The sequence below is a fragment of the Lycium barbarum genome, chromosome 1 (genome assembly GCF_019175385.1).
Source record: "Lycium barbarum isolate Lr01 chromosome 1, ASM1917538v2, whole genome shotgun sequence".
Lineage (NCBI taxonomy): Eukaryota > Viridiplantae > Streptophyta > Magnoliopsida > Solanales > Solanaceae > Lycium > Lycium barbarum.
Window position 1 is genome coordinate 171,416,659 of NC_083337.1, and position 13,245 is coordinate 171,429,903.

Consider the following 13,245-nt stretch of genomic DNA (forward strand, 5'->3'; position numbering starts at 1 on the left):
TCACTGGCTCACTATACCTTTAACACCTAGCAATGTTTTTTTGACAGATTCTTCTTTTCTCTCCTTTTAAAAAAAAATAAAAAATATTACATAAGGGTAAGGGGAAGCAGATTACAATGTGGGAATTTGAACCTTCACACCCTCACTAACAAGGTGAAAATTTATGTAACCAATCAACTGAGTTACTAGATTCTTTTCTCTCTTATAAATCGAGGGACATATATTTAATTTAATTGGGTGGCCATTTTTCAGATTTTATCCTTCTATTTAATTTAGAGGAAATAAGATCTATTGACCTTTTAGAATTTGAATAAAAGAAAATGTCTTTTTCAGATCTCTTATGTATTTTTTTTTCCAGATCTTTTATGTGTAAAAAATGAAGATCTCTTATAAAAAGGTCATAAAATTAAAAAAAATTGTAAAAAAACAAAAATCCATTTCTCCCTTTAATTTATATCCAATTTACTTAAAATTATTTAATTTATAGTTGAAATGGATAAACTTCAAACAGAGGTTTGCTCCTTCTCCAATTCTTCTTCTTGTTCATTATGAATAGTGGCTAAATTTTGCTTCATTGCTACCTGCATAGAAGAACGAGACTCTAAATTATTTCAACAGACTTCATTTATCTCATTGATAATTGATTTTTCATAATGGAATTTGGATCTATCACCGAACTTTTTTTCAATGATTTGGTGGTTTTAAATGCTAAAATCATCTTCATTTCACATTATCTTCTAAAAACTGTTTGTACGCGAGATTCCGAATCTCATTATTATAAGAGAAATTGGTGAATTTATCCACGCTTTGTACGGTCATAAGAGAAACCAATAACTTATTAAATTTAATATAGATAGAAGAGATATTAATAATATATTTTGTATAAATTAACTAAATAAAAAATATAGAGCGCTTTCATTATATGGTGGCAATTTTCATATTTGAAGAAAATTTATGTCCTTGTTATATATAAATATATTTAATAAATGCATATCTAAGTCAGATTTTTTAAATATTTTTTTAGAGTTTCTCCTTAGATGAAAAAAGAATGTAAAACAGAAAAATGCAAAAAAAAAAAAAAAAAGATATTACACCCATTTAGCCGCGCTTCTATATAATAATAAATATGACATACAATTGATTCTATGGAAGAAAACATTTGGTTAGTAGTTTGAAGTCTTCCAACAAAGTCATAAGTTTGAACTAAAAGAAATTACAGACTTACAACATGAATATAATACATCATAAATATAACAATATTACTATTTAAAATATTGAATTAAAGAATAACCTGGGTAGGGTCTCACAGAACAAAAAATATGAATTTACTATATCTGATACTTAAGAAGGGTTGACATTCTTGACTAATTTAATCATGTCTTGTTGCAACAAAGTCTTACAATGCCTCCATTCTAGCACTACCAAAAGAAAGGGAAAACTTGAACTGAGGTTTGCTCCCTTTAAAAATCCCAAAATTCAAATAAAAAAAAAACATCTACAAATAGAAAAAATGCATTAAGAATACTGAACAAAAACTAATGCACTTCATAACTAACGGCATCAATTTAATCATTCAAGTAATAAGCATAAAATACTTTTTTTTTTATAACGGAGATCACACAAACATCAACAAAGGCAGAATGAATTAAAGGGGAAATAGAAAGCAGAAATATTTCCATTTAAGAAGGAATATAACATGACCAGAAAAAGAAAACAGTAACCAAACATTAAGATAATAGCATTGTTACATAATGAATCAGGAAGTTCACAAAATTCATAAATGAATCAAAAAGCAGAGTGCAAATTACTTGATTTTAAGGTAAGCAGGAAACGGAAGTGAGTTTTAAGTGACATCTTCTTCGCTTCTTCATGTTAAGTTAATGTTTTAATTAATTTTGAAACATTTCATCTGATAAAAGTTTTCAAACTAAATGAATGTGAATTTGAAGATACATTCTTCATTTAGTATTTTACATTTTAGGTTCTTGAAAGTTACATGAAAGTTGCATGTATTTTAAGAAAAATTCATGAACCTATTTTAAATCCTATTTAATGAAAACTTTTATGTTATGTAATTTTTATCCTATAAATAGTGTTTCATTCTTTTGGAAAAGGCAAGCACTTCAAGAAAACAATTTCCCCTAAAAACTTTAGAGACATTGATCAAAAGGTGAAATCACCAATTCAAGAATAGAAGAGCAACTTTCTTGAATATTACTTGTTGTGGCTTAGTTGAATCCCGAAGATAGAGTTGTTATTTATTCTTCCTTTTGCTCGTGGGAGAGACTCCAACTATCTTCAAGAAACGTCTTAACGTGTCTCTAAGCCAAGCAAGTTTATTTTGGATTTCTTTTATTATTATCATCCTTGTTCTAACAATTTGAAGATAGTTGTCTCTATGGCTACTACATCAACATTGAATGGTGTTCCATCTCTGCCTAATCCTAATTTTGAAATATTCGATGGCAAAGACTTTCCTAGATGGCGTGGAAAGATGGAATTCTTTTAAAGACGGTTGAAGTTGGCATATGTTCTTGAACAACCTTGTCCTAATGCTCCTGGTTCTGAGGTAGCAACTGACGAGGCTACTTTGATTAAAGAACAAATTGCCAAGTGGAAAGATGATGATTATTTATGTAAGAATTATATTCTTGGAGGAATGTCCAACAAATTTTATGATCAATATTATACCAAGTGCAAATTTGCTAAGGATATTTGGGACACTCTCCAAAATATCTATTTGGCGGAAGAGGCAAGTTCAAAGAAATTTCTTGTTTCAAACTATATGGAGTTCAAAATGGTTGATGATAAGTCAATCACTGAACAAGTGCAAGAATTCCAACTTATAGCTAATAAAATTGCTATCTCTGGAATTGCTCTTGATGAAAATTTTCATGTTGGTGCTATTGTCTCAAAACTTCCTTCCTCTTGGAAAGAATACAGAAGCAAACTCTTACACAAAAAAAAAGATTTGACTCTTGAGCAATTGTTGCAGCATTTGCAAATTGAACAAGAGACTCGATATCGTGACAATAGTATTTTGAAGGAACCCGTCATGAAAGCTCATGTGGTTGAAGAAAAATCAACCAAGAAGGAATCTGTTAATAAGAAAATTCCGAAGGCAAAGAGAAGTACGAATTTTAAGCGTACTAGTACCAATTCTAAGTCGGTTGAATGTTACCACTGTCACAAATTTGGTCACTATGCGCGTGATTGTAAAATTCTTAAAGCTGAAAAGAAGAAAGAAAAGGCAAATAATCATGGAAAAGATGAATTTGTAGCAATGGTTACCGAAGCATTTGTAGCAGGAAATCAAGTGGAATGGTGGATAGACATTGGCGCAACTCGTCATATATCAGGTGATCGAAATGCTTTCAAGACCTATGAATTAGTGGGGGACGATAAAGTTTTGTATATGGGAAACTCGTCCTCTGCCAAGGTTGTGGGAAAAGGAACTGTTAAATTGAAGTTTACTTCCGGAAAGATAGTCACGCTGATGGACGTGTTGCATGTTCCTGAAATTCGGAAGAACTTGGTGTCAGGTACGCTTCTTTCGAAGCATGGTTTTAGAATGATTTTTGAGGCAGATAAATTTATACTGTCTAAAAATGACATATTTGTTGGAAAAGGCTATGCTACAAATGGAATGTTCAAACTCAATGTTGATAATGAAAATATTTCTGCTTATATTGTGGAGTCTCTAGATTTATGGCATGAACGTCTTGGTCATGTGAATTTTAGATCCATACAACTTATGGTGAAAATGGATTAATTAAGGACTGTGGAAAAGATCATACTACTAAGTGTCTTACTTGTAGTAAATGCAAGATAACAAAGAAACCTTTTAAGACGGTTGAAAGGACATCCACACTTTTGGAATTAATTCACACTGATATCTGTGAGATGGATTGTTTGTCACGTCATGGTAAGAGATATTTTATCACTTTCATTGACGATTACTCAAGATATACATATGTCTTTCCATTAAGAACAAAAGATGAGGCATTTGAGTCTTTCAAAACATATAAAGCAGATGTTGAAAATAAATTGAGTTTGAAGATTAAATCAATTAGATCTGATAGAGGTGGAGAATATTTAAAATCAGATTTTATTGATTTTTGTGAAAGAGAAGGCATTGAAAAACAATTGACTACATCTTATACACCACAACAAAATGGTGTAGCAGAAAGGAAAAATAGGACTTTCATAGAAATGGTTAATTCTATGCTTTATGGATCTGGTATGCCTGGAAATTTGTGGAGTGAAGCCTTATTTTCAGCCTGTTATATTTTGAATCGAATACCTTCCAAGAAACTCGAGGCATCCCCTTATGAACTTTGGAAGAATCGAAAGCCAAATATAAATTATTTTAAAGTATGGGGTTGTTTGGCTCATGTTAGATTACCAGATCAACATTTGGCTAAGGTTGGCTATAGAGGAGTAGATTGTGTGTTTATTGGTTATTCTCAGACCAGTAAGGCTTATAGATTCTTAAATCTTGAGACTCCAAGTCCTCACACAATTATTGAATCTTTACATGCTAACTTTTTTGAGCATATATTTCCTAAGAAAAAAGAATCTTTAGAACAAGATGCAAGTTCTTTTACATCTCCTCTTAAAAGGAAAACAGTTGAGTCCGTGGAAGAAAGCCATCTGAGGCGCAGTATAAGATCAGCCCAACCAAAGAACTTTGGACCTGATTTTCAAGTTTATTTGGTTGAAAAAGATCCTGAAAGTTATGCTGAAGTAGTATCTTCCCATGATGCTCCTTTTTGGCGCGAAGCTATTGATGATGAAATGCATTCTATCATGTCAAATAATACATGGATTTTATCAAATCTTCCTCCTGGGTGTAAACCTATTGGTTGTAGATGGATTTTTAGGAAGAAATTAAAATCTGATGGTACTATAGATAAGTACAAAGCTCGCTTGGTAGCAAAAGGTTTTACTCAAATGAAAGATATTGATTATTTTGATACCTTTGCACCTGTAACTCGGATGACATCTGTTCGGCTCTTAATTGCTTTAGCAGCAATTCATAATATGATAATTCATCAAATGGATGTTAAGACCGCGTTTTTGAATGGAGATCTAGATGAAGAAGTTTACATGAAACAACCAGAGGGGTTTATCATTCATGGTCAGGAACATAATGTCACGACCCAACCCCGTGGGCCGCGACCAGTGCCCTAGCTGGGCACCTATACGTACCCGATACCCAAATTAGCATATTATCAGAATAATAATATAGTAATAACATTAGTGGATGCTACAGAATTTAGCAGAAGAGCAGACTTGGCACACAGAAGCCGATAAGGCTATCATAAAACAAAACATCCCAAACATATGTACAGAACCCACACAGATGTATCCACAGACCTCTACAGAACATATCATAATCATAAGACGGGACAGGGCCCCATCATACCCAGAACAAAGTACATATCCAGATAGCAGTGACAGACTGTACCAAAAGATGGGCTCTGAAGAAGGGAGCACCCCAAAATAGCAGAAATGGGATCCTAAACGTGTGGGTCAGCAAACCTGTCGTCTGTACCTGCGCGACATGAAAACGCAGCCCCCGAAGAAAGGGGGTCAGTACGAAATATGTACTGAATATGTAAAGCGGAATCACAGAAGTCAAATCATAATGGTTACAGAATCCAGAGTGTCAAATGCATATTTCCAAAACAGACAGAATGCGTACAGAAACATATGTCATATCATATCATATCCGGTCCCTGCCACGGGACTCGGCAGACAGAATGTGGCCACCCTCCCGACGCTGGTGCCACTATACAGAGGAATCAGAAAAAGGGGCGTGGCCCCGTATCATATAATGTCATATCAAAATGGCCATAACAGATCAAATCAGAATAGGCGGACATGACACATCATACTCCACAGACCCATGTACGCGTATACCTGCCCCCTCACATCGGGGCGCGGCGAACAATGCAGAGAATCACGCTTGACAACATATCCTGGCCCGGGCTCAGTGTGGGAAACATTGGGACATCCACGAATGGAGTAGTGAGGAACTAATGCAATTTAAAAATATCATAAATGTTTTGAAAGACTCGATGAAGCGTATCAAAGCCAAACAGATCCAATGGAGTCGGACGGAATCATAATAAATGCATTTCGGATATCATAATAAATTACAGAAGTATAACTTTCCCGAAGTCATTCCGGGTGTCAAAATAATTTATAAGATTTAATAGAATATTTAAATCAATGTTCGTTAGGCGATTAGTAGGGTAATCAAAACATTTCTTTCAAAAATCGCTTAAAAAGGAAGCTTTAGCATATTAGGGGCAAAACCGTAAATAGCGGGCCCGCCTTGGGACAAACAAGACGGCGGGCTCAAATTGTTCCCTCTAAGCATATAGTATCACCTAAAAAGGTTATACAGACATTCTATGACTTTCTGAATAATTTAGAGCAAAATTGCATAATTTCAGAAAAAGCGTATCAAAATGGTTCAATTCTACTGAAGGAAAAACTGAAATTTTGTCTTGCGGATTCCGAGGGCCAAGAGGTCCTTCGAGGCCCGGATCCGACCCTAACACACTAAGGGCATGCCAAGGGAAGAATTGGGTTTGCTTTACATACCTTTCACGCTCCTTAAGCTTTTCCAAATTCACTTCCCGTTTCGTCGAAAAACTGCAATTGGTCAAGTTTACCAATTGTAAGCTATGAATACCAAAGTTCCAACTTAATGCATATTTGGCTACCGAAATTTCGGCAGCACTTCCCCTATACATATAGCACCCCGAGAATTCAACTCGGCTATAATTCATCAACAACAGCCCAAACGACAACATCAATATCAACAATAAACATTAAAAACACAAATATCCTTCAACTAGTCATTTTTCTCACAAGTTGACATAATCTTCAATTCAACCCAAACTTTCGAACTAACATCATGATTTCACATCCATTATCACTCAAGATCATCACAATATAGATTTAGAGACATTTCATATCATTTTCCTTAAGATATACACTCGATATACATAATATACAACTTTCCGCCAAAATCATAACTTATGCAAAACACCAAATCTTTGGCATACAACTTCATAACAAGTTTCCAACTTCCAAATTCATCAATGATCATCTTAATTCACAACCAAACAACTTCATTTCCTTAATGTCGGAAAATCATACTAAAACGACATAAGTGTTTACATTCCAATTCAATACAAACTTATATCATTCTAACTTCATTTCCATGCCAAGCATTACAACAACACTCCAATACACTAAACAAACTTAATCCATTTCATTCCCAAGCCAAATATACCACACGGCCATATGCTTATTTTTCCATATCAACTAAATTCATCCAACTTTCAATTCCCATATGCATTTCATCACAATTACAACTAGAATATAACATAAATTCAACACAACTTGGCTATACAACATATATATACACACGGCTACAAGCCATATACCAAACCCACATTGCAAACTTCCATTTTTCCATACAATCAACACATTTCTATATACTACAACACAATCAAAACTTCATAACACAATAAAAAGGTAGAAATTCTTACCTTTTCTTCAAGTCTTCTTCACTTGAACTTGTGTTCACTTTGAGGAATCTAATGTTTCCCACTCCAAACCAACTATACCAAGATGCAAAGGAACCTTGTCTTAGTAGGAAAACAACAAGAATTGAATTTTTAGAACAATATTTATGGTGGCTATTTTTGCACCTCAAACCCGAAATGGTCTTCTTTCTCTCCTTCTATTTTCTTTGTTGTTCTTATCTCTAATTTCTTAAGTCTTCTATGGTATATGTAGTTGAAGTGCTTGGTCACATGACCAAGCACATGACCAACTAAAATTGGGCTTGGATCATGGCCTAATGTGGCCGGCCATACACCCCTTTTTGGGCCTCACTTACAATTCAATTTTTGAGCCCAATAACTTATGGATCGTATTTTATAATTCCCGAAACTAATTTCCAAAATTCCAAAATTACCCTTAACCTTGTCCCACACTTTCATGACTCTATTCTTTCATGCATAACTCCTACGTTCAACAAAATATCAAATTTGACCTCGTATCTCAAGAATCCATTATTTATCGAATTTTTCCAAACGTGTGAAAACACGGGATATAACACATAAAGTTTGTAAGCTTCGTAAATCTCTTTATGGATTAAAACAAGCTCCAAAGCAATGGCATGAGAAATTTAGAAAGGCCATGATTTCTAATGGCTACTCAATCAATGGTGGCGATATATGCATATTCAGTAAATTTTAAGAAAATTCTGGAGTTATAATTTGTCTCTATGTGGATGACATGTTGATCTTTGGAACTGATATTGAAAGAGTTAAAGAAACAAAATCATTTCTTGCTTCTCAGTTTGAAATGAAGGATCTTGGAGAAGCTGATGAAATTTTGGGCATTAAAATTGTGAGATCAGCTAATGGTTTGACTCTTACTCAAGCAAGTTATATTGAGAAAGTTCTGAAGAGGTTTGGTCATTTTAATGACAAACCTGCTCCTACACCATTTGATCCTAGCATCAAACTAGTGCGAAACTCTAGTGACATTCTTGATCAATTGATGTATTCTCAGATTGTTGGGAGTCTTATGTATGCCATGCATTGTACCAGGCCAGATATTGGTTATGCAGTAGGAACTTTGAGCAAGTTTACCAGTAACCCCGGAGTTGAACATTGGAATGCCTTAATTCGTGTTTTAAGATATCTAAAGGGCACGATTAATAATGGCCTACATTATTCTACCTTTCCAGCAGTTATTGAAGGCTATAGTGATGCTACTTGGAATTCTGATCCAAATGACTCTAAATCTATTACTGCTTGGATTTTCACTTTGGCCGGAGCAGCAATCTCTTGGAAATCAAAGAAGCAGACATGTATTACTCACTCAACCATGGAGTCAGAATTTATAGCTATGTCTTCTGCTGGAGAAGAAGATGACTGGCTTCGAAGTATATTGATAGATATTCCTATGTGGAGTAAGCCAATGCCACCTTTGACTATCTATTGTGATAATAAAGCTGCTATTTTTCGGGCTTCAAGTGATTGTTACAATGGCAAATCAAGGCAAGTTTGTCTCAAACACAATCATGTGAGAAGACTATTGGAGGATGGCATAATATCGCTTCAATATGTGAAGTCCAGATTTAATCTAGCAGATCCTTTGTCTAAAGGGTTAGGCAAAGAGTTAGTAATGGAAACTTGTAAAGGGATGGAAATAAAGCCTGTTGTAAATTAATTGTACTTTATGGTAACCCTACCTAATGATGTAATCTTAGGTTCAAAGGGAAAAACAAGTAAAGTTACAATTGTGGAGCACATCAATAAAACTTCCATTTCTTCAAAGAGTGAGTAAATGTGCATAGGTTGAGATTCTATTCTCTTAATAAATCTATAAGACCGATCTCGGTTGGAGTTAGTATGACGACTCTTGATAGATTTACCAATATTCCTACTGTAGAGGAGGATGAGATTATATTCTCTTAATAAGTCTATAAACCGGTATCGGTTGGAGTGTGTAGGAACCCTCTTGATAGATTTATCGACACTTTGCTTTAAAGGAGGATGAGATTAAATTCTCTTAATGAATTCATAGACTGTTTGGTCGGAGTATGCAAAGTTACTCTTGATGAATTCACCGCGCTAAGTGCGAAGTGGAGGCCGCTTCAATAAGATTTTTAACAGGGAAATCTTAAAGCACTTAGTTTAAAGGATTCAGGACACATGGCCGTAAGGTGTCAAAGGATTACGATTTTCACCGGAACATAGTAATGTGCGTGGAAATTTTTCTACTTCATTTAATGATCTACTCAGTTCAAGATTCGTTCACTAAGTAGTCAATGATTTAGAATGTATTCACTAGCTAATGGTTCAAGTCCAAAAGACACCATTATTGATGCATATTACTAGATTAATGTCTCAAAATATTTTCAAAATTTCTTGAAACAAGTGGGGGATTGTTAAGTTAATGTTTTAATTAATTTTGAAACATTTCATATGATAAAAGTTTTCAAACTAAATGAATGTGAATTTGAAGATACATTCTTCATTTAGTATTTTACGTTTTAGGTTCTTGAAAGTTACATGAAAGTTGCATGTATTTTAAGAAAAATTCATGAACCTATTTTAAATCCTATTTAATGAAAACTTTTATGTTATGTAATTTTTATCCTATAAATAATGTTTCATTCTTTTGGAAAAGGCAAGCACTTCAAGAAAACAATTTCCCCTAAAAACTTTAGAGACATTGATCAAAAGGTGAAATCACCAATTCAAGAATAGAAGAGCAACTTTCTTGAATATTACTTGTTGTGGCTTAGTTGAATCCCGAAGATAGAGTTGTTATTTATTCTTCCGTTTGCTCGTGGGAGAGACTCCAACTATCTTCAAGAAACGTCTTAACGTGTCTCTAAGCCAAGCAAGTTTATTTTGGATTTCTTTTATTATTATCATCCTTGTTCTAACACTTCATCCACTCACGGTTGGCTCGTTGCAACAAAACTGACTTATAATCCATAATGCTTCTACCGATTGGCTTGCGGTCATTCTCTAACTCTATATATAAGATACCTTGTATGTCTTTTTGCTAAGATTGGAGAATGTCAGAAGCCAAACGTTTAGAATTAGGAACGGAAAAGTTGTGGTTATGGTAATAAAAAGTTGTGGGAGTAATGAAAATAAAGACCATTAAGTTTTTACATTAAATAATATGAATGAATGAAGGAGTAGTAATTAATATATTTTTTGTACAATAAAAAATAGAGAATAATAGGAGAAATTGTCAAAAAAAAATGAGAAAAAAGATAAATAAGATTCTTGGCCAAAGAGAGGTGTCACATCACTCTTCTTTTGCCTAGCTTTATGTATATATAGATAGTACGTTCGCTATCAAATTTGATCAACATGAATGCTAATAGTGGTGAAATGCATAATATTAGGTGTGTAACTGGAACCTCTGGTTTTCACTCCTTCTAGCTCCCTTTTAATGTATTTAATGGGTTCATCAGTTTCTCCGGTTCGTAAACTACACTTCAGTGATAGGTTTGAGCTTGAAGTTGGTTTGATAGTTCAAACTTCGTACATTTTGAATTGTCATGCCAAACCTCGAAATAAAAAATGTCTAAATTTTGGGACTGCATTGCCAAACTTTAGGCAAAGAAGATTGTGGTTTATTTTGCTTCCAAATTGTCTAGAGTTAGGCTCTTGCAAGATAAATTTCAGACACATATGTCTAAAGTTTTTGCAACTCCATACACGAGTCGAAAGATGATTATATCTCAACAATCAATGTAGGACTTTGTTCACATCCATTTATAGCCCTTTTCCTCAGGCATTAAGGTTCTTGCCCTTCTTGTGTCACGAGCTTCCAAAAATTCCACCCTTTAACTAAGTTCTACATCACTCATCATGATTTATGGGCTAAATTTGAAATTAATTGTGTACCACACCACATCGTTTGAGTAATACTTTATGGCACCAAAACTCACTAAACTTTTTTGTGTGTATACATCTTCAATGCTACGAGTAGAGGCATCAAATCGCCTCGTATATGGCCAAAGGTACTAAGCCAGACCCACGTGATCACTCTGTCATCACCGTACTCGTATCATCGAATCACTGATTTTAATATCTAATGTTGGATTAAAACAACCCAAAAGTACTCTAATATAGTGGTATTGTGTGCTTTGGGCCAAGTCCGCACAGTTGTTTTCAAAAGGCCTCACACCATTAACAATATTCCCACACCTTATATATAACTTCTTATTATTGTCAACTATAGGGTGAGACTTTGTTTCACACCCAACAGGCCAACACTATAGACTCATATATATGATGATTAACAACATTATCACATTCAACTTTTCGTAAGGTAATTGAGACTCACCCTAGGATTTTCTTTTCTCCCAGCCGTGGGATGAGGATGAAAACTGAAGAAATAGCGTATAAATAAAAATACGTCAAATTTCACTAGCAGTATAATATGTGGTTAAATTAACTAAGAATTTTCTCGGTGTCTCGCTAAATATGGTGAATGAAGTTTTCCTCAATAACTTTCTTCCCCGAGAGGGAAACCTTCTCTGATCTTATTAATTTACCTCAATTTTATTATTTTTCTGCCGATAAGACATTAATAAAATAAGAATGACTATGTTGAAATCAGAGCACACTTTATACTTTTGAAAAACATATAATCTCCAAATTAAATCTCATTGTCATCGCTTTCTACTTCTATTAGCATGTCTTTTTAGGAATAACAAGATCGTTGTTACTCATCACAAGTTTCTTTTCAAGTTATTGCAAGCATCCAATCAGTACTCTGTAAGTGTATGAATTGCTTGTCTGCGAAATTTGTATTCTATTATCAAATGAACTAGTACCACAGTTTCAGTGAATCTACATCTTCCTTCTCAACTTTAATGTTGTTACTACCGGCCAGATAAACTTTAAGTTCTCTATTTATACGAATTGCATGTTGCTTTTTAACACTATTGAAAATGAAAAAGCTCATTCTATGAGTTCATTAAGCCTCTCCATCAGTAACTACCAGGAGGGACTCTTGCTTATAACCTCGTCATTATAATTATAGGACACTAAAACACAACCACACTCATATTTGACATAGTCAATTATAAATTCACAAGAATGTCTCAATATTCAGCATTACCAATTCTTTAGTAGTCTTAAATTCATGATTAAAAAGTTTTGGCTAATGTATTTAATTATTTCATACAAAATTGTGTCAGCCAACCAAATTAATAAAGCAACTCGTGAAGTGGATGGGGTTATCTCAAAGGTGAGAATTTGAAGATTTTGAGTTCCTACAACGACCTCAACTAAAAATACAATAATTAATGGGTTCACCATGAAAATTTATAGATACTTGGTGAACGTATTAATTGAAATATAAGGTTTGCACAAATACTACCGGGTTCACACTCATAACAAATGTATTAGAACCACCACTCGGTAATCTATAGCAACAATGAATTTGAATAAAATGTTAGATAATATTTCATAAAAAAATGATGAGCAAACGTAAAGTAGCCGAATGTTTTCGATCCATAAAAAATTCAATAGTTTATTCTCCTCCTAACAAGAGCAAACAGCAAGACATGTGAACATAGAGGACAGAGCTTGAAATAAAAAGAAGCACCATCAGTAATTCAGTACCGTGCGTGGGAGGGTACTATGATACCACTATGCGCTATGGCTGCAT